Source organism: Diabrotica virgifera, chromosome 7 (assembly GCF_917563875.1).
Source record: "Diabrotica virgifera virgifera chromosome 7, PGI_DIABVI_V3a".
Taxonomy (NCBI): Eukaryota; Metazoa; Arthropoda; class Insecta; order Coleoptera; family Chrysomelidae; genus Diabrotica; species Diabrotica virgifera.
Window position 1 is genome coordinate 133036445 of NC_065449.1, and position 24109 is coordinate 133060553.

The 24109-nt window shown below is 31.7% G+C and overlaps 3 long non-coding RNA genes across 4 annotated transcripts in view; 2 read left to right on the forward strand and 1 right to left on the reverse strand.

Annotated features, from left to right (window-relative positions):
* LOC126888740 (uncharacterized) overlaps window positions 1–8225 on the forward strand; it is a 40329-nt gene extending 32104 nt beyond the window's left edge. Inside the window, exon 3 of the long non-coding RNA XR_007699593.1 lies at window positions 8045–8225. This is a non-coding gene — a long non-coding RNA (uncharacterized LOC126888740). The remainder of the gene's footprint in view (window positions 1–8044) is intronic.
* LOC126888747 (uncharacterized) lies at window positions 1352–4939 on the reverse strand. Its single transcript, XR_007699605.1, has 3 exons — window positions 4522–4939; window positions 3800–3957; window positions 1352–1526 (listed from the first exon to the last, which is right to left on the reverse strand). It is a non-coding gene; the product is annotated as an uncharacterized LOC126888747 (long non-coding RNA).
* A 5405-nt stretch (window positions 8226–13630) lies between the features above and the next one.
* LOC126888746 (uncharacterized) lies at window positions 13631–16708 on the forward strand. Of its 2 annotated transcripts, none has more exons than XR_007699603.1 (2): window positions 13631–14553; window positions 15827–16708. It is a non-coding gene; the product is annotated as an uncharacterized LOC126888746 (long non-coding RNA). The 2 variants fall into 2 exon arrangements; XR_007699604.1 differs by having other exon boundaries at window positions 13631–14543.
* The last annotated feature ends 7401 nt before the right edge of the window (window positions 16709–24109 follow it).

Below are 24109 nucleotides of genomic sequence, written 5' to 3' on the forward strand. Positions count from 1 at the left end.
TTAATACCCTAATAATACTATTCATAAAAAATCTTTTAAGTAACCTAGATATAACAAAGTGAATAAAAGGCATAAATTAGAAGAATTATTATTTTATTTTATAAGTTAATAATTGGTCATATCCATTTATTATTTTAATAATAATTGTGAATAAGCCACAAACTTCGCTTATTCCTAACTAAAATAGTAAATAGAGATAATGGTAAAAATTTACTCTAAGGGTAGACCTTGAAAATGCCAATTTTTTTATGGACTTAGCCTGAAAAGTGGAAAAAAGCAGACATTTTACTGTTTTCTTTGGGGGAAACTGGTAAAAGTGCCCAAAAATCAAGAAATATTTGAAAAAAATCAAAAAATGTAATAGTAGCCAAAAAAAATTTACGTGAAAAGGATACAAAAGTATATAGAATGTCTTAATAAAATATAAGTAATTGAAACATAATACATATAACTGATTTTTACAATCAAATTATGAAAAAATACGTAATATTGGTTAAAATAATATTTTTTTTGTCATATTTCAAAACAATATGGCGGACAGGCGCCGAGAGGTCAAATTTGACAGTGTTGCCAGTTTTAACCTTTTAAAGATTTAAAAATTTAATAAAAATTACTTACAAAACAGCTACCCTAATAACACAAAACATTCCATGAATGTTCCTAGAATGTACTCACAGGACATTCCAAACATTCCTGGAATGTCCCCAAATGCACACGAATGTCCCTGGAAAGTCCCTGGAATGTGCTGTGTCAGCATTTTAAATATTCTTAGAATGTTCTGTTGGAACATTCCATGAATGTCTACGAATGTTCTTTGGACATTCACAGTATATGTTTTAGACTGAATGACTTGTTGGAACATTCCATGAATGTTCTTTGGACATTCACAGTATATTTTTAGACTGAATGTCTTGTTGGGACATTCCATGAATGTTGGAACATTCCATGAATGTTCTTTGGACATTCACAGTATATTTTTTAGACTAAATGTCTTGTTGGAACATTCCATGAATGTCTACGAACGTTCTTTGAACATTCACAGTATATTTTTTAGACATTCTCTGAAATATATCGTCAGTGCTGTGACAATACCTCCTATATCTTTTTTCATGAGGTTTGCAGGAGACGAAAAACATTTTTTAAGGTCACCTCCTGTTGCATACGTAAGTTCTGGCTTGTTTTGTAGTAAATAGATAGTTAAATTTACTGCAAAACAAGTCAAAAAATATATGAAAACAGGAGGTGGCCCAAACAAGTTTTTAGTCTATCTTACAAATCTCATGAAAAAACAGATAGGAGGTATTGTCACATCACTGACGATATGTGGCCATACCAAATAATGCATCCTTGATAAATATAAACATTTTTATTGCAAAAAATCTTTTCATACATTTTTTTAATGTAATTTACTGATATTCCTATAAAAAAATGTGTCACATTTGCTTTGTAAACCTTTCTTTTGCCTTTCATAGCCACATATTCCATTTCCTTCCTGGTTTTTTGTAGACCACTTCTCTCAGCTGATTCTAAAAGAAAATAAAATAAATGGTAATTTTTCTATCCTTTACAATTAACAATCAGAAGAAATATTTACAGGTAATAATATGCATATAATAATAATAATAAAATAAATAATAAATTAAATAATATTTAAATAAATAATAAATAATATTTAATAAAGAAAATAATAAAACATTTTGTATTTTGACAACGACGTCCGATGTGGAAGTAGAAACCATAATAAAGTTATTTTTTCAAGTAAATTCTGGCTTATTTCCCCATTAAAATAGTTACAATAATTACAAAAATGCCACAAAGAAATAGCTTTTTCACAAACTAATAAGTATTTTGTTTTATTATATTTAATTGTTTTTATTATTTACTTTAACTTAAGATTATAACTTAATTCTTGTTTTCTATTTCTGATGTTTTTATTTATTTGCATTCAATATTAATCTGTTTTCTTGTATAATCTACTTCGCAATAATTATGTGATATATTGGACTTAAAATGAATTCAAAAATTTTTTGTAATTGGGCAACAATGTCAACTTAGATCTCTGATGTAGATAATGAAGAACAACGGTATCTACAGTTGGAAAAATGAAAGAATAGGGCTTTTCATCAATTGTCATTTGTTTCGAGCTTCTGTCATGTGTCACATAATATTAATATATCTACGTCATATGTCTTTGGTTTGTATCTATTATTGTATATACCAATAACGTATGTCGTAGATATATTAATATTATGTGACACATGACAAAAGCTCGAAACAAATGACTGTGAATGAAAAGCCCTATACCCATGAACGATCACATCAATCACTTATTTTGTATTTGCTATCTTTTTCTATTTTAGAACAAATAGAAAATGATATAAAAACATTAAAAATAAAAAACTGGAGAAAAAAAGCACGAAACAGATCAGAGTGGAGAAGAATCCTGGAACAGGCCAAGACCCAGAAAGGGCTGTCGAGCCAATGATGATGATGATCTTTTTCTATAGGTAACAAACGTTTGTGATTTATAGAAAAAGACAGCAAATAGGGCTTTTCATCAACTGTCATTTGTTTCGAGCTTCTGTCATGTGTCACATAATATTAATATATCTACGTCATACGTCTTTGGTTTGTATCATTGGTATATGCCAATAACTTATAACGTAGATATAGTAATATTGTGTGACACATGACAGAAGCTCGAAACAAATGACTGTGAATGAAAAGCCCTATACAAAATGAGTGATTGATGTGATCGTTCATGGTTATAGGGTTTTTCATTCAGTCATTTGTTTCGAGCTTCTGTCATGTGTCACATAATATTAATATATCTACGTCATATGTCTTTGGTTTGTATTATTGTATATACCAATAATGTATGTCGTAGATATATTAATATTATGTGACACATGACAAAAGCTCGAAAAAAATGACTGTGAATGAAAAGCACTATACCCATGAACGATCACATCAATCACTTATTTTGTATTTGCTATCTTTTTCTATTTTAGAACAAATAGGAAATGATATAAAAACCTTAAAAATAAAAAACTGGAGAAAAAAGCACAAAACAGATCAGAGTGGAGAAGAATCCTGGAACAGGCCAAGACCCAGCCCAGAAAGGGCTGTCGAGCCAATGATGGTGATGATGATGATCTTTTTCTATAACAAACGTTTGTGATTTATAGAAAAAGACAGCAAATAGGGCTTTTCATTCACAGTCATTTGTTTCGAGCTTCTGTCATGTGTCACATAATATTAATATATCTACGTCGTACGTTATTGGTATATACCAATGATACAAACCAAAGACGTATGACGTAGATACATTAATATTATGTGACACATGACAGAAGCTCGAAACAAATGACAATCGATGAAAAGCCCTATACAAAATAAGTGACTGATGTGATCGTTCATGGTTATAGGGCTTTTCAGTCACAGTCATTTGTTTCGAGCTTCTGTCATGTGTCACATAATATTAATATATCTACGTCATACGTTATTGATATAACCAATGATACAAACCAAAGACGTATGACGTAGATATATTAATATATGTGACACATGACAGAAGGTCGAAACAAATGACAATGAACAAAGCCCTATAGGGCTTTTCATCGATTGTCATTTGTTTCGAGCTTTTGTCATATATAATCTGTGTATAATATTAATACAACACGGATTATACAACATATGACAGAAGCTCGGAACAAATGACTGTAAATGAAAAGCCCTATTCTTTAATTTTTCCAACTGTATATTGTAATTGTATTATTAATTGGGTTAAGCATATTACCTGTGTGATATAAGCTATTGGAACAGCACAGTCTCTCAAACGAACAGTTGAAAGTGAAGTTCTGTCAATATCTTTTTCTAAAAAATGTTTTGAACATACTGCTCTATTAACAAATCTGATCAATACTTCATGCCTTCTTCGCAGGATCTTCTGGAAAGCTAAAAATACAAAATATATGCATTACTGAGCATTATTAACAAATTTTAGTTTTAAATAAAAAATATGATTAATGAACTCACAAAATATTATAAAAAGCAGCTTAGAAATTGTTTATTAGTATAGTCGTTTCCCTAGACACAACTGGCTAGTGATTTTTGTAGGTAATTTTTTTGTTTTTGGCCAATTTTGCCAAAATTACTAACTATTTAGTTATTATTTTTTTGTACATTTTACCAAATTGTCAAAATTATTTACTAAAATCACTAGCCAGTTGTGTCTAGCCAGAGACTAAGTTTAGCGAACCGACTATACTATTCATACTGTGTATTCATTAGTTGGTACTATTATAATGTGTGGTCTACAATCCTGTTTATAAACGCATACATTAGCAAAAACGCAAAAAAAATTTTAATTTTACAAATAATCCGTTTGTTATTATCTCTATTTACTATCTTACTTAGGAATAAGCAAGTTTGTGGCTTATTCGCAATTATTAAAATAATAAATGGATATTTTCTGAAATAGGGGCATGCCTTTGTTTACATATTTGCATAAATACTAACCTTTGAAACGTTATTCCTGCAGATTTTTTATCTACATTGCTTCTGCTACTCCAACTGATTGTATGCACTATGTTAATAATACTATTAAAGTTATTATAAAAGTATCCGAATTAAAAAAATATTCTTAAAAAGCACAAATAAAAACAAACAACGATCACGCACGGCAAGGTGGCCAAGGCCAAGATGCATGCCAAGCCAAGATGGCTGAAGCGCCGAAGTCCGAAGTGAGGTCATTGGTCGTTTTTAGTCACGTGATGCCCTCTCTAAGCACCATGCACAAATACATGCGCCGTGAATTTGAAAATGAACATATAGGAACATTGGTAGTATGTTCACAGAATGTCTTATGGTAACATTCCAGGAATAATTTAATCAGATGTTCACCGAATGTTCCCTAAATGTCCAGGACATTCAAATATTGATAGAACTTTGATAGTACATTCCTGGAATGTTGTGTGTTGTTAGGGTATAGATCGATGCAATTTGAGAGTCCAAAGCCAAATCCGTGGCTTTAAATGTAATAAAAGTTGCCACCAACATATTTATTTCCTCTGCCTGCAGTTTACTAGCTTCGAAAGAGGCCTTTTCTTTGTGAATATAGGTATTAAAGCCACACCTTAATTGTACTTAAATTTACTTTCGTAACACCTACACACCATTTAGTCTCACTTCACCTTTATTTAACGATAAACTGGGCAGATTGCAATTGGGCGCAGGCGGTCTGAAAGGAGGAAGGCCTAACCCTTCGGTCCAAACCTAACTTACGGGTATTATATTGAGAGAACCGCAGGAGGTATTTGACCGCTGAGCGCAATCACAACCCACCCGATAAACTAACTTCACTTTCACAAATTTGTATATGATGCAACAGACAACGCCCAAATCCAGGGCGCAGCACAAACAACCGACCTAACAAACTAAAAACTAACAATAAACTGTTTAAAAAATGCGTCAATGCATGCATCTACCAATTTTTCAAAAACAGTTGCCAAATTTAGAGGTTTGCATAAATATTCCAAATCAATGGTACGCTTAAATGGACAAAAATCGATGTTTTCATGTGAAATTATCTTTTGTCATTCACATGGCAACATGGTTTCCCGAAATCAGTGACAGTACATAACCATGAAATACATAAAATTTCATTCCAACCTTGAAAGTGTATTCTGGGAATCCCACAGAATTTATTTATTAAAATATAATCATAAATCACTATAATATTAATAAACTTGATGTAATCTAACCTAACGTAACGAAACCTAACCAGAACTAACCTGACCCTTGTAATAAAGCAGTCATTTTGTGTTAAAAATGCGTCAGAATAAGTAAAATGACATATTTAAGAATTGAAAAATTGTAATTTTCATAAGAAAACATATTTTATATAACTATGGCAACACTGTTAGGATTCTCCTTCTTGCGTTTATAAAACGGTTGTCATTCCTGTCGTTTCTTGTTGTTTCATGGTATATAATGGCGGAAAATGGCGGCGATTTTTAAAAATAAGACATATTTTAAATTGCAATTACATGAAAAGTAACGCCCGCCCCCAATAAAAAATTATTGTACAATTATCAGTAAGTGAAACAGAATTCATTGGTATAAATTTCATATCCGTAATCCGTCTACCCATTCAGTAAACTAGAACCGAGATAATAACAATAGGATTTGTAAAACTAAAGTAATTCTTTTTGCGTTTTTGCTAATGTATGCCTTTATAAATAGGATGGTAGACCACACACTATAATATGCAGTACCAACTAATGAATACACAGAATATTATAGTCGATTTGCTAAACTCAGTCTCAGTACTACTGAGTCTCAGACACAACTGGCTAGTGATTTTAGTAAATAATTTTGCCAATTTGGCAAAATTGGCAAAAAAAATAATAACTAAATAGTTAATAATTACTGTAATTTTGGCAAAATAGGCCAAAAACAAAAAAAATTACCTACTAAAATCACTAGCCAGTTGTGTCAGAGTTTGGGGAACCGACTATACTAATAAACAATTTCTAAGCTGTTTTATAATATTTTGTGAGTCCATTAATCATATTTTTTATTTAAAACTAAAATTTGTTAATAATGCTTAGTAATGCCTATATTTTGTATTTTTAGCTTTCCAGAAGATCCTGCTAAGAAGACATGAAGTATAGATCAGATTTGTTAATAGAGGAGTATGTTCAAAACACTTTTTAGAAAAAGATATTGACAGAATTTCACTTTCATCTGTTCGTTTAAGAGACTGTGCTGTTCCAATAGCTTATGTCACACAGGTATATGCATTTTTTTTCTTGGTTTTAACATCTTTAAACGCGAAATAGCAATAGCTTATCGAATTGATGCCATGTTATTTTTCTTTATTAAGGTCTTTGTTTATTATTGTGTATGTGTATTAACAACAGAAACATTTTTGGTTATTCTTTATTTTATTTTATATTTTGTCATCAAGTGTTCAGTCAATGTATGTAGTTTTCTTATGTACACCTTTATGGGTTTATACCTGGTGGATGTATATTTCAATAAATAAATAAATAAATAAATAACCTAATTAATAATACAGTCTGTACAATATAGATACTGTTGTAATTCATTATCTACATCGGAGATCTAAGTTGACATTGTTGCCCAACTGCAAAAAATTTTTGAATTCATTTTAAGTCAAATATATCACATAATTATTGCGAAGTAGATTATACAACAAAACAGATTAATATTCAATGTAAATAAATAAAAACATCAGAAATAGAAAACAAGAATTAAGGTATAATCTTATGTTACAGTTATTAAGGTACCAAGGGTATTATAAGGATAATAACGCTTGAGGTCAATGGTGTTTTTAACAAGGGCCTGAGGGATATACGTTGACCGAAAGCGTTATTATTATAATACCTGTGGTGCCTTCAACGTTTAATGTCTGACTAAATTATTCTTTATATGCGAAAAATTTGAATGAATTTTGAATTGATTAGTTTTTAAATAAGTACATTTACCAGTAACAGTAGTAACATAATTGTGGTAACCATAGTTTTACTTAGGTTGATATTTGTCAACTTGACAGTATCTAAGTCGTTATTTAAATTTAATGCCCAAGGGCGTTATATCGTACTTAACAGACTTCGAAATGTCATTATTTGTCAAATAATGTACCAGTAGGACATTAAAGTAAATAATAAAAACAATAAATATAATGAATACTAAATACTTATTTGTTTGTGAAAAATCTATTTCTTTGTGGCTTTTTTGTAATTAACTATTCTAATGAGGAAATAAGCCACAATTTACTTGAAAAAATAATTTTATTAAGGTTTCTACTTCCACGTCGGATGTCGTTGTCAAAATACAAAATGTTCATTATTATTATTTTATTTATTAAATATTATTTATTATTTATTTAAATATTATTTAATATTTATTTTTTTATTATTATTATTTATGCGTATTATTACCTGTAAATAATATTTCTTCTGATTGTTAATTGTAAAGGATAGAAAAATTACCTTTTATTTTATTTTTTTTTTAGAATCAGCTGAGAGAAGTGGTCTACAAAAAACCAGAAAGGAAACGGAATATGTGGCTACGAAAAGCAAAAGAAAGGTTTACAAAGCAAATGTGACACATTTTTTTATAATATTTAGGAATGTCAGTAAATTACATTAAAAAATGTATGTAAAGATTTTTTGCAATAAAAATGTTTATATTTATCAAGGATGTATTATTTGGTATGGCCACATATCGTCAGTGATGTGACAATACCTCCTATCTGTTTTTTTCAAGAGATTTGTAAGATAGACTAAAAACTTGTTTCGGCCACCTCCTGTTTTCATATATTTTTTGACTTGTTTTGCAGTAAATTCAACTATCTATTTACTACAAAAAAGTCAGAATACGTACGAAAACAGAAAGTGACCTTAAAAAATGTTTTTCGTCTCCTGCAAACCTCATGAAAAAACATATAGGAGGTATTGTCACATTACTGACGATAAATTTCACTGAATGTCTAAAAAATATACTGTGAATGTTCAAAGAACGTTCGTAGACATTCATGGAATGTTCTAACAAGACATTCAGTCTAAAAATATACTGTGAATGTCCAAAGAACATTCATGGAATGTTCCAACAAGACATTCAGTCTAAAAAATAGACTGTGAATGTCCAAAGAACATTCGTAGACATTCATGGAATGTTCCAACAGAACATTCTAAGAATATTTAAAATGCTGACACAGCACTTTCCTGGGACTTTCCAGGGACATTCGTGTGCATTTGGGGACATTCCAGGAATGTTTTCAATGTCCTGTGTGTACATTCTAGGAACATTCATGGAATGTTTTGTGTTATTAGGGTGTAGGGGCAAAGGAATGCCAGAATAATTTTCACTTTTGGTAAACCTAAACTGTAAGGCTAAAAGTAGTATGTACCATAGTCAAAATAACTCCTCCTGACTTAAAGGTAATCCCTCCTCTGAAATTTCATTTGCGGATATTCCATTTTTAAGTTATATCAAAATGAAATTTCTCGGGACAGCGCCAAAGTATATATTTCCATTATCGGGATATTTATCAAAAGCTGTAAAAATAACAATAACTATATCATTTAATTTCTTCTGGTTTGAGGATTACGAATAGACCTGGTTTAAACTAAAAATCATAAAGCTTAAAAATTTTCCGAAGAAAAAAATTTTCCATTTTGGTGGTCCTAAACTGTATTTGCAAAAGTATTGTCTGTATTGTAATGTATATCTAAAATAATTGCTTCTGACGTAAGAAAATCCCTCCATTCGAAATTTCATTTGCGGATTTTCCGTTTTAGAGTTACAAAAAATAAAAATTTTCGGCGCCGCACCAAAGTGTTTATTTCCTTTTTGTAAATATCAAAAGCTATAAAAGCACTAAATAATCATATCTTTTAATTCCTCCTCGTTTGAGGATTATGAGTATACCTTTTTACTAAACTAAAATTTTTAACTTTTAACTAAAAATCATAAAAATTAAGAATTTTCCGAAGAAAAAATATTTCCATTTTGGTGGGCCTAAACTGTATTAGCAAAGGTATTATCCACCATATCTAAAATAATTCCTCCTGATTTGAGGATAATCCCTCCATTCGAAATTTCATTTGCAGATTTTCCGTTTTCGAGATATAACTAAATAAAAGATTTCAAATAAATTTTCATTTTCTGGGTATAAAAAGCCGTAAAATTGCTAAATGACCATATCACCTAATTGCTCCTCGTTTGCGGATTATAAATAAACTGGCTTTAATTGAAAATAATAAAAATTGAAAATTTTATAAAGAAAAACGATATTAATGTCGGTTGTGGTTGCCTACACTGTAGGGGCACAGGCAAAGGAATAGTAGTGATGTTGATTATAGTTACTTTCGAGGATTCGTTACAAATCGTTACTTTTGTATAAAATAATCATTTACAAAATAAAAATGTATACCTTTTTATTCAGTTACAATGCGAAGGCAAAACAATCTTACTTTTCAATTAGAATACGGAGTGCAATCCAGCTACCGAGAGCTTTTCCCATACATTGCAACTGAAACAAATAGGGTAGGGGACTTCTGGCAATTGAAAGATGAAGTTTTTCAATCCTAATAGCAACATTAATAATATTGAAAATATTAAAAATATTACTAAAAGGTTTTTAAATTGAAAAACTTATTGGTACATTTTCCTGGTGACACCTCCAAGACTTCTACAATTTGCAAGCCAAATGGATGCTGCAGTGAAGACAAAGGGAAGGAATTCTACACTATGCAATTCACATCCCCGTCTGCAGCTTGGTATAAAGTTCCAACGGAAAATGCACCTAGTTACTCTACGGAGTAATACGACTATACGCTGTGAGCTCGTAGGTAGAGGGGATAATTAAAAAGTCGCGAGCGCCAGTAGTGACAAGTATGTAAACCTTTACCGGAAATTTGACATAAATCTCAAAGTGATTAATTTAAAACATTGAAATTAAAAACATTAATAGGAAATAATATTAGTTGGTCAAAGCTCTGGTGTATATTTTTACCTTAAATATACTTACGTTTTAAATACTGAATTTTAAGTTTTTTTAATATTTTGTAATATGTAATGGACAGCCTAAGTCTTGACGTCACAAAATTGGGAGGAGCTTATATTTGGCTCCAAACAATTTTGTTTATAATGTTAAACACTCATAAGGAATTTTTAATTTATTGTTTACGTGGTTTGTGTGACAAAATAAGACTTTTCATTTAGGTATTTAGTTAAAGAAACGTGCCAATTAAGAGATTTTTATTCGTTTTGGCCCAGGTGAGTTAATTTAATGCAATGATTAGAACGTAAACAGTGTTGAGGTTATGTTTATTTCCAATCACTAAGGAATAAAAACCACCTGAGCAAAAACGAATACAAATCTCTTAATTAACACATTTCTTTAACGAAATACGTAAATGAAGTCTTATTTTGCCACACAAAGCACATAAATGAAAAATTCCTTATGACCATTTAACCTTACAATCAAAATTGTTTGGAGCCAATATAAGCTCCTCCCAATTTTGTGACATTTGTGACGTCAGACTTAGGCTGTCCATTATAAATTAATCTGAGCGCCATCTACACGATAATTGTGAAAGTATCCGAAGTAAGAAATAAATATTTCATTAATAGAACGTTAAAATGGTTAGCAAAATCTTTAAAAAATCGATTACAATTTAATTACTTTTTTGTGTTGTAAGAATTAAGCGATAACAATTAAATAATAAATTTAAAAATTACCGGTAAAAGTTGCATTAGTAATCCGCTAGGAGCGACACCAGCGAAGCTCAGAGCGTATTAAATAAAAATGTATACCATTTTCAGTTGCAATGCGAAGGCAAAACAATCTTACTTTTCAATTAGAATACGGAGTGCAATCCAGCTCTCTGAATCGCGATTTTCGATTCTTATTGGAATATCATCGGAGAGAGCTTAGGCTTGTTATCCATATCCTAACTGACCAGCACCGAGAGCTTTCCCATACATTGCAACTGAAACAAATAGGGTAGGTGACTAGCGTCATCTGGCAATTAAAAGATGAAGTCAGAAAAGTATGTTTTGCCTTCGCATTGCAACTAAATAAAAATGGTATACATTTTTATTTTATAGTCGTATTACTCCGTAGAGTAACTAGGTGCATTTTCCGTTGGAACTTTACCAAGCTGCAGGCGGGGATGTGAATTGCATAGTGTAGAATTTCTTCCCTTTGTCTTCACTGCAGCATCCATTTGGCTTGCAAATTGTAGAAGCCTTGGAGGTGTCACCGGACGGGTGAACCCTGGAGAACCTGAGCAACCTTACCGGAGATTGGGTAACCAACCCCAGTGGAAAGTAGGGTAAGGGCTGACGAGGAAGGGAGAAATGGTCCTCCGAAAAGGGGGTTGGGCGATAGGCCAGTAACCTATTCTTGTAAAAAAGTACTACTACGAAACCTTCAGATAGGCCTCGGAATGGACGGATATCAAGACGACGACTTTGGCAACGGAATATGGAATTTATGCTGGGAACATGGAATGTCAGAACGCTAAATAGACCAGGAGCACAGAGGATCCTTCTACACGAACTGAAAAGATATAAAATAGGAATCACTGCAGTACAAGAAACTAAATGGTTGGGAAAACGTAGCCGGGACACTAAAACACACACTATACTGTATAGCGGTAAATATGAAGGAAATAAAGAATTTGGAGTAGCCTTTATCGTAGATAATAAAATGAAGCACCTGATAACAGATTTTCAAGCCATCAATGAAAGAATCTGCAAGCTTAGGATAAAAACGCATTTCTTTAACATAACCCTTATAAATGTGCACTGTCCCACAAATGAACAGGAAGAAGACACTAAGGTAGCCTTTTATCAAGATCTAGAACGAATCTATGACTCAATACCAAGAAACGACATTAAAATGGTGATAGGCGACACAAACGCCAAGATCGGAAAAGAAAAAGAGTACATAGGGGTAATAGGGAAACATAGTTTGCATAGAGACACAAATGAGAATGGTCAGTTTCTAATAGATTTCGCAGCTGGAAAGAATATGATTATCAGTGCGACATGCTTCCCACATCGGGACATACATAAGGGCACTTGGATATCACCTGACGGAAACACAATAAATCAAGTAGACCATATACTGACTGAAAAAAGAATGGCGACGAGTATATTAGATGTAAAAAGCAGACGTGGCGCAAGCTGTGACTCAGACCATCTACTAGTGCAGACACGGTTTAGATGCAAAATCAGTCGACAGGTAAAGGAAAAATATCCAAAACAAGAAAAACTAAACTTACATAACCTAAAAGTCCCTGAGGTACAAGAAAGATTTGAGAGAACAGTGGGTGAAAAATTACTAGAAGAAAACAGAGCAGACTCCACAATAGAAAATCAATGGAAAACCATAAGCAGTATCATACTAAACACAGCGAAAGAAGTCATAGGAACAAAGACACAACGGAGAGAAGAAACATGGTTCGATGAAGAATGCAAACAAGCTATACAGGAAAGAAATGAAGCACATAAAAATTACATACTCAGACTTACTAGAGAGAGAAAAACAGAATTTGAGAACAAAAGACGAAGAGCAGATAAACTGTGCAGGCAGAAAAAGAGAAAGTACGAAAACCAACGGATACTAAACATAGAGAGGGAGTTTAAGAAAAACGAAACACGTAGTGCATATCAACTTATTAAACATTTAAGACAGGGATACAAACCGAAGACTAGCCTCTGCAAAAATAAGAAGGGTGAAATCATTAGCGATATGGACGAAATTAAGATAAACTGGATGACATATTTTAAGGAAGTATTAAACAAAGGGGACAGCCACCATTACAACAACAAAGACAGCAGCAGGCACGGCAGGAGGTACAACAACAAGAGCTGGGGGAAGATGGAGAAGAAAATGAATTAACTAGACCCCCAACGCTAGAGGAGGTCCAAACGGCAATCCACATACAAAAAAGCCATAAAGCACCGGGAATAGATAAAATACCGGCAGAACTACTCAAGCAAGGAGGAAGGAATTTGACACAACAGATGTATCAGCTAATACGAGAGATATGGATAGAAGAAGAAAACCCCCAACAATGGAAGAAAAGTATAATCTGCCCTATTCATAAAAAAGGAGACAAACTGTTGTGTCAGAATTATAGAGGCATCTCTTTACTTTGTTCGGGATACAAAATATTCACAAACATCCTTAATCGAAGACTTCAACCTCTCACGGAAAAAATCATCGGGGAATATCAAGCAGGGTTTAGGCAAAATAGATCTACCATTGACCAACTATTTACAGTTAAACAAATACTAGCCAAAACATGGGAATATGACATGGACGTTTACAATGGGTGCGTTCGGACGACCATAGCGGCTGACTGTCAGCAGAAATCGGCTGAGTGGTTGTATCCAGCCGTGATAGGGAAAGCTTAGTAAATCTCTCAGCGGCTGACTTCCAGCGGTGACGTCTGACAACTATTGCTAGCTCAGCTGTCCAGCCGCTGTGGTCGTCCGAACGCACCCGATCTCTTTGTAGATTTTAAAGAAGCCTATGATTCAATAGATAGAACAATTCTACCTAATATATTGGAAGAATTTAGCATACCATCAAAATTAATACGACTAGTGCAAATGACAGAAACAGAAGCACAGTGGTGGGATCACGATCAGTAGAATGGTAGAATGGTGACGTCACAAAAATAATTCTACAATCGACAATTTTGGTATCACGTTAACACGCTTGGGAAAGTAGAATCGGTGCTCGGCAATGTTCGGATATTCTACTAGCCATGTTAAAAATATCGCTTCTTCTTCTTAAAAATATTGCTTTTTGACGTGTGGTTGTCTTTATTTTGTGGTGGTTGTATTCAAAAAGCTAACCTAAAGAAAGATTATAATTTGTGATTATTTTCAATTTGTATATTTTTGTCTTGGGTTGTTTGGAACTATTTTATTAGAAATCACTAAATTTTTAAATTTTACCTGTGACTAGAGAACATTGTTATATTAAGGTATTTTTATGTAGGTATTTTTTCTATAAATTCCTGTTACTGTAAAGGAAAAATAACACATTAATAAGTTGTAGGTTCATATCATTATTATTAATATATTTTGATGTTTATATTAAATACCGATATAGTTCGACGTTCAGATGCTTCCTGCTCGGATACTTGGTCATATACAAAGAAATGAGCAATTAAGAAATGAAATAAATAGGTATAATATAGAGGAGAATAATGAGAAGGGAAAGTGATGCATTTACTTTAGGAGTTTGTAGATCTATTTATATCAACAACAGACATAGTGAACTATTTAATTATTAATTATTATTAATATATTTTGATGTTTATATTAAATACTGATATAGTTCGACTTTTAGATGCTTCCTGCTCATATACAAAGAAATGAGCAATTAAGAAACGAAATAAATAGGTATAATATAGAGGACAATAATGAGAAGGGAAAGTGATGCATTTACTTTAGGAGTTTGTAGATTTATTTATATTAACAACAGACATGGTGAACTATTTTTTTGAGAGGCTTATACCTCATAATATGTGATAATCCGTTCATCCAAGCAGTGTTGAGCCTTCACTGTAAATTTTTACCTCACTTATTTTTATGCAATAAGTTCCTATCAAAGAGTAGTCGGTCAGAGCTATCAGTTATTTTTCGTCCGCTATAACTTTTCCCACGTGTAGCGATTCATTTTCAAACAAATTAAGTCAAAACATAAAGTGAAATGAACGTTGATGTGTATATACATTTTGTATACTAATATACTAAACACATCGGCGTACGTTTCACTTTATGCCTATATATAACTACTATATCAATTGCCTAAAATACTGTTAGCAACCGTTTAAATGATGTAACAAATTTAACAATTGAACATCTAAGTGAAGAGTCGATTATCTTTCCTACTACATTCGTTCAAAAAGAGAATTTTAAAAGAAAATTTATGCAGAAGTTTAACTTTCCTGGCTGTGTAGGGGCCATAGTTTGCACACATGTTGCTATAATTGCTCCAACGGAACGGGAACATAACTATCTTAATAGAAAAGTTATCTTTCTAAAAATGTAGAAATTGTAACACTCGTTATATAACACTACTTACTTGTAATATTATATTATGTACTATATGCTGCCAATAATCAATTTATAAAAATAATGTATTATCACATAATATATTATATTGCAAATATCACAAAAATTTGTAGTATTTGTTGATATTTGTGTTGAAAAAACTTTGACTAACAAAATAAAGAATAAGTAAAAAATTACAATCTTTTAGGTGTGTGATCCAGACTTAAAAATTTTAAACATCGATGCTAGATGGGGAGGTGCAACACATGATGTGGAGAAACTCAAATGTAAAACTTTTTTGCAGCAGATCGTTTAAAATAGAGATCAAAGCATTTTCCATTTCTATTCTGGCAAAGATTACTTTCACTTCTTAGTTATCTTTGCTGGACGGTGAAGCTTTATATCTTATTATGAAGTATTTTGAACATAAAACTTTTGTTTTATGGATGCATTGATCAAATATCTTAAAGAAATGTTTATTTAAAGTTTCATAATAATTTTTATAAGTAGTTTAATATAATTACTTATTTTTGCACTAGAAATAATAATTGTAAAGCTTCATTGACTAATGGCCAGTTTCACCAAAGATGAATAGTAGTTTATTCGATGAATAAAATTATTCAACTGATAAAACTGACACAACTATGTTTCTCTAACGTCAAATAGTACTTATTTTATTTATTCATCAAATAAATATTTACTCTTCAAATGAATTGACGAGTTAATCTCACTTTAAATATCTATATAAAGAAAATTTGTCAATTTAATTTTAAATTATCAAACTATTCACTGATTTATTTGTTGTTGGTGAAACTGGCCATAGAGAGTAAAATTGCATTATTTTTCAATTTACATAAATTTGTGGTTTATTTGTGATTTATTCTTTGTTCTTATTTTAGTCTTGGTATGAAACAATGTTAAGACAATACTGTGTGCTTTTTCAGTCCTATGAAAGAAAATGTTTTGGATGTAATAGAGAAGTACTACAACTTTGTTATGAAGATTTGTCTTTATGTTATTTTTATAATGTTCATGGATTATATTTGTTTTTATGTTTTCTTCAGTTTAAATAAAGTTTATGTTTTACCCATTATTGATTTTTATTTCAACCTGAAAATTATAATGATAATAGTAAGAGGATTCTGAGGTTTTTCTGCAGAAACAATGCATTTTTTGAGAAAAAATATTTCACAAAAATTAAGGTTAATTTTGTAAAAGTCAGACTGTCCTCTGTAGTTAATTTACATATATTTATATATTGTTCTGAAGCTGCTTCTTTGTGATATCGTATGCAATATACTATTTTATTGTGAAATATTCCACGATTTAGTTAAAAATAAAATTTATTAACGTTTCAACTTCCAAGTCGGAAATCGTTATTGAAATACAAAATCTTAATTAATATTTTAGTACTCATTAATAAGTTGAATTAAAATTGATTATATTAATTTATATTTTATATTTCGATAACTGCTTCGGAAGTGGAAGTTAAAACATCAATAAATTTCATTTTTCACTTAAATTGTGGCTTTTTCCCAATAAAATAGTAAATCATATATTTTTATTAACTAAACTTATGCCTGGTAGCACCAACAAATCTTAAACTCAGCTCAGCTCATAGATATGGCCGCTTTAAGTTTCACTCACATTGCACCATAATTTTCGATTCTTATCTAAATAAATTAAATAATCCATTGTGCCAAGCTGAAAACTGATCTAAGACTCAATGATGCCACACATACATATATTTCGCAATCTGAGCTTAAGGCACGTCTAAAGTTTAAGATCTGTTGGTGCAACCAGGCATTAAACATCTTTATATAGGTAAGCTTTCAGAATACAAATAATGTGCAAAAGAATAAGCATTTTAATCAAAAGATTAAATTCAAACAAATTTTTATAAAAAAACTACAAATAATTTAAATAACTTATTAAAAACAATCACAGTGAAGGTCAAACTTTTTTTTTATCTGCATCAACCACTAGGGTTATTAGCGGTAGGTTTATATATTTACTATAAGTATGGGTTGTTAAACAGTATATAAAATCAAAATGTACCTACAATTATGTAGAAAAAAGTTTTATTCATCTAAGAAACATACAGTGTAAGTAGATACATTCACCAATCTATTTTGAGACAAAATTCTATTCTGTACAGGTTTAAGGTACCAGTATCACGAAGAAATAAAGTTGATGTCTCCAAATAAAGGAAAGCCAAACATGTTATTTAGGTTTGTTGCTTCGTTATCCTGCTATTAGTTATCTCAAAATAAAAACTAATTGTATTTTTGCAAAACAGTCACTATGAAAAACCACGAGAAACTTTCTTTACATGTCTATGAGAAAAACCGTTGATTGAAATATTATGTAAAACATATTAGTGAACATAAACAATAACAATAAACAAGACAAAAAATACGGAAGCGGGAAAAATAAATATCTGTCATATTGCCATATTGGTTCTGTTTTTGTTTATTAACATGAGAAAGAAAGAGATTAACCGTCCTTTCTACAGCTAAGAAGTGGTAGTTTGAGGAGGATTTTTATTCTACAAGGGTGGGGATAAAATTCGACTGGAAACGACCATTCTATTCATCGTGATACCAAATTTACGCTTGCAGGCGATAATCGACGGTTGCTAGGCAACGTGACGTCAGCATTCTACCATTCTACCGATCGTGATCCCACCGCAGGTATGTATTCAAGGACAGATCACTGATGCGTTTACGATAACGCAAGGACTGAAACAAGGCGACGGACTGGCTCCAACGCTTTTTAATCTTGTTCTTGAATATGTAATTAGACGGTTGACGGTGAGAGGAAATAACATACTTACAAACAAATCTACCCAATTAGCAGCATACGCAGATGATATAAACATAATGAGCAGAACAATAAATGTAGCGGAAGAAACCTACGTTGAGTTGAAACAGAGTGCAGAAGCAGTAGGGCTAGCAATAAATACAAATAAAACAAAACTACTCATACAAACCAGATCAAATAGACCGGCGCAACAACACTTTATTGACGATATACAACATATGAATAGATTCACGTACCTAGGAATGGATCTGGTTGCAAGCAATGAAGAACCGGAAATAAATAGAAGGCTTGTGCTGGCAAATAAAGCCTATTTCGCGATGGGCCACATATTCAAATCGCGAGACGTACACCGGAAAACAAAACTCCGGGTATATAAAACAATAATCAGGCCCATAGTAAGTTATGGCTGCGAAACATGGGTGGTGACACAGAAATCTGCCAATGCATTAGATGTGTTTGAAAGAAAAATATACCGTAGGATACTGGGCCCAATAAGTGAAAATAACAACTTGCGAATTAGGTATAATAGAGAAATATACGAGCAATATAGCGAACCAACTCTAGCACAATACACTAAACTGCAGAGATTACGGTGGGCAGGGCACGTGGTCCGCATGCATGAGAATTGAATCCCCAGAAAATTGCTAAATGCAAGAATGCAGGGAAAAAGAACTGTTGGAAGACCTAAAAAGAGATGGGAAGACGAAGTCGATGAGGATGCCAGGAACTTCCTGGGAACGTGTTCATGGAAAAGAACAGCGGTAAATCGAAATGATTGGAGAAGCTTGTTGAAGGAGGCCAAGGCTCAATTTGGGCTGTAGTGCCATTGGATGGATGGATGGATGGAGGTGTCACCAGGAAAATGTACCAATAAGTTTTTCAATTTAAAAATCTTTTAGTAATATTTTTAATATTTTCAATATTATTAATGTTGCTATTAGGATTGAAAAACTTCATCTTTCAATTGCCAGATGACGCTAGTCACCTACCCTATTTGTTTCAGTTGCAATGTGTTGGAAAAGCTCTCGGTGCTGGTCAGTTAGGATATGGAGAACCAGCCTAAGCTCTCTCTGATGAGATTCCTATAAGAATCGAAAATCTCGATTCAGAGAGCTGGATTGCACTCCGTATTCTAATTAAAAAGTAAGATCGTTTTTCTTTATAAAATTTTCAATTTTTATTATTTTCAATTAAAGCCAGTTTATTTATAATGCGCAAACGAGAAGCAATTAGGTGATTATACCCAGAAAATGAAAATTTATTCCAAATCTCAACTTTTTATTTGGTTATATCTCGAAAACGGAAAATCCGCAAATGAAATTTCGAATGGAGGGATTTTCTTACGTCAGAAACAGTCATTTTAGATATACATTACAATACAGATAATACTTTTGCAAATACAGTTTAGGACCACCAAAATGGAAAATTTTTTTCTTCGGAAAATTTTTAAGCTTTATGATTTTTAGTTTAAACCAGGTCTATTCGTAATCCTCAAACCAGAAGAAATTAAATGATATAGTTATTGTTATTTTTACAGCTTTTAATAAATATCCCGATAATGGAAATATATACTTTGCCGCTGTCCCGAGAAATTTCATTTTGATATAACTTAAAAATGGAATATCCGCAAATGAAATTTCAAAGGAGGGATTACCTTTAAGTCAGGAGGAGTTATTTTGACTATGGTACATACTACTTTTAGCCTTACAGTTTAGGTTTACCAAAAGTGAAAATTATTCTGGCATTCCTTTGCCCCTACAGTATAGGCAACCAACATTAATATCGTTTTTCCTTTATAACATTTTCAATTTTCACAATTTTCAATTAAAACCAGTTTATTCATAATCCGCAAACGAGGTGCAATTTTTTGATATGGTTATTTAGTGACTTTACGGCATTTTATACCCTGAAAATCGACATTTATTTTTAGCGCTGCGCCGAAATCTCCACTTTTGATTTGCTTATATCTCGAAAACGGAAACTCCGCAAATGAAATTTTAAATGGTGCAATTATCCGCAAACGAGGTGCAATTTTTTGAGCTATGGTAGAAGTCAAAATAACGACTTTGAAAAAACCGTTTCGCTAACTTTATGACGCTAATAAAATGAAAAAATAGAACAATTTTCTTTTTCGTCAATTTCTTCACGTGAAGTTCATAACGAACAAACTTAGATGTCAAAGTGTGCTTTTACACGTCAAATTTGGCCTTGAATAACTTGGTCATATTGGGGGCTATGATGTATCATTTACGTAAACCGATTACGTACGGTAAACTCGAATTACAGGCTGTAATCTTGTGTGTAAAATCGGTATGCTGTATCAATAGGTCTGTTCCTTTGTTTTAAGTGTAACACTAGTTCTTGAAAAGTGTAAGAAAAGTGTAAAAGTGTTACACTTTCTTGTTTCTTTGTTTTTCTAGTGTTTACACTTTTTTTCACGATACACTCAACTTCTGTCGTAGAACGCGTACAACTCGTTTCTTTGAAATGCTGTAGGAAAAAAAGTGTAACACTTTTCGACACCTACCTCCGAGACGGTGGTGGATATTACACTCGTCCTGCGCAGTATCATCCAACCGGCGCCAGCTGTTTAGCCGTTAAATGTGTTTGTTTACAAAAAAGATATATTTCTTTTTAGTTTAATTTAAACTAGATTTATAAATTGAAAAAACTAAAGTAGCTACAAGTTTTAATTTAATTTTGCTTAACCTCCGAGTGGCACTTTCCTGTAATTTTAAAATTATCACTTTTCAGTGATTTTTTTAATATGCTTTCATGTCCTTATGTTCAACAAAGCATTTCCTTTAATTACAATTAAGCCAAAACATCGCAAATCCTGGGCCCTGGACTACTAAAGGTATCCGGTATCCGCATATCAGCCATGAATATGCGTTCACTACTCTACATCAAGAAATTTACTTTCCAATGGCTCTGTCACTGAATATATCGGCAAGTATAGGAAAACCTATTTAAAACTTATAAAATCAGCTAAAAAATCGTACTATCAAAATTGTCTGAGAAGCTCTAAAAGTGTTGCAAAAGAAACTTAGTCCATAATAAACGATCTTCGAAATAAAATTCACCCAGCTTAAACATTTTTCCTTTCAGACCCTGGAAATCTAAATGAATACTTTGTTAATGTGAGTAAAAATATAACATCAACAGCTTCGTGCAATCGTACTTGAGACACTGTGTCAGGTGAGGTGTTTGAAAATTTGAGTAACTTGATTCTGGGATGTGAATTTCTAAAACTTTTAAGTGTGGTTTTTAACCGTTGAGAAAAATTATTTATTTAGTGTTGTGTTTATAATTTAATATATGTTTTAAAATGAGTTTTGTTTTATTTTTTGAGAAAAAATTAAAAATACAGCATACTTACAGTACTTTTTTTGAAATGCTATTTTCCAAAGTTTATAAAATTTCTTACGCTCGATTTTATATTAAGGTACTAGTACACTTTAGAAGACCAAAAATAATCATTTTTTTCAAGAATTTTTTTCTCAGAACCTTTATTAAAAATGAACATAAAACTTTTTATATATTAATATCTAACCCTTAGAGAATACAAAAAATGTATCTTTTTTCATTTATGCACGAACACTAATATTGTCGAGGCCTCGAAAATTGATGGCGGACAGTTAATCTCAGGATTGGGATATCTGAAACAAAAAAATCGTACTGGATTTGAAAAAGGAAGGTTTCTTACGTGACAATTTACCACAATTTGACCAAAAAATAAAAAATAAATATTTTTTAACTATGAAAAACTGAAAGAAAACGGGCGATTTTTTCACAAAAATTTTTCGAACTTCCGTAAAATCTTTGTTTTGCAAAATTGTTCACTAACGGTGGTAAATTGTCACGTAAGAAACCTTCCTTTTTCAAATACCGTACAATTTTTTTGCTTCAGAGATCCCAATCCTGAGATTAACTGTCCGCCATCGGAAGTACTTTTTTTCGAGGCCTCGACTTTGGCGCCCTCTACAATATTAGTGTATGTGCATAAATGAAAAAAGATATACTTTTTGTATTCTCTAAGAGTTAGGTATTAATATGTAAAAAGTTTTATGTTCATTTCTAATAAATTTTCTGAGAAAAAAAATCTTGAAAAAATGCTTATTTTTGGTCTTCTAAAGTGTACTAGTACCTTAATAAAGTTAAAGTGGACTTTAAATTTAAAGTTTTCTTTAACTGTAACAATTGCTTTTTTTAAGGTAACACACACTTTAACTTTATTATGAAATCGAGCGTTAGTCAAAATTCTAAATGCTCATTAAATAATAACAACAATTAGGTACTTGTATTGAAAACAACATATTTTGTAATTTGAAAAAAAAAAACAACATATTTGCAACATAGATAACAAAACAACATGCTTTGTTACGTATTCTAAAAAACTCTCCATCATGCATGCTCCATGAGAAAAGAAAATATAAAACTAATTTCATCCTTATTGTCTCTCAGATGGCGTAGCTACTTTTGCTATAACTACTCAATGCTTTGCTACTCTACCTACCTACATACAATTTGTATTGTTTTATCAAAAAACAAGCATTTACATACTCTGCAAATTGTATATTTTTTCTTTGCATTTTCATATGAAAAAACCGCGGTATTTATCTTGAACTTTTTTTGAACAAGGTGCAATACTTAGGTAATATTATTATTAATAAAACAAAGTATATTAAAATACAATGTTAAAAACTTTAATAATATTAGCAATATTTAAAAACTTCAATATATTATATTATAGTATACATATTATGAATCAGTAGAAACGACTATATTTATATTTGGTAAATTATAACTCCAATCGACCAGAGCACGACCACACAACCCAAAACACAAGTACGCAAATATGGTTGCGTGAAGCGTGGCTCGAAGCTGTGCAATTTACGAGACTCGCTCGATCTGTAGATCCTTGTGTCCTCATCTCGCCAATTAATGATTCTTTTGAGAAAGGTAAATTTCCAGAGTACCTAAAGACAGCTATCATTATTCCTCTTCATAAGGGTGGTGAAAAATCTAATTCCTGCAAGTATATACCTATTGCATTACTACCGGTACTCCAAAATTATTGAGAGACTCATAAAAGCATGACTTATGTCCTTTCTTGTTGAAAACAACATTTTATTACAAAAGTTCGGCTTTTTAAATAATAAATGTACTGCTGATGCCATGTTTTCTGTACTACATGAGGTTTATCAAGCACTGAGCAATAATCTTCACACTGCCACTGTTTTTTGTGACTATGCCAAAGCTTTTGATTGTGTAAATCATGAAATTTTGATAAAAATAACTAAATTTCTATGGAATTCGAAGAATTTCTTTGAATTGGTTTCAATCTTACTTGGATAGTTGGAAACAACTGGTTAGAGCAAATAATACAGACTCTAGTCTCCAAAATATTGTATGTGGGGTCCTCTACAAACCACAAGGTTCAGTATCAGGTCGTCTACTTTTCCTTACGTTTATTAATGACATCCCTAGTTTAAAAATTGATGGAAAAAATTTTCTTTTTGCTGATGATACCAGTATTACTTGGAGCAACTCAAATATTGCTACTATACCTTCTGATCTACTCACGATAAAAACCTGGTCCGATTCTAATTTACCTTTTTTTAACATAAAACAGTAGCATTATCCTATACAGGAGCTCGTCAATCTT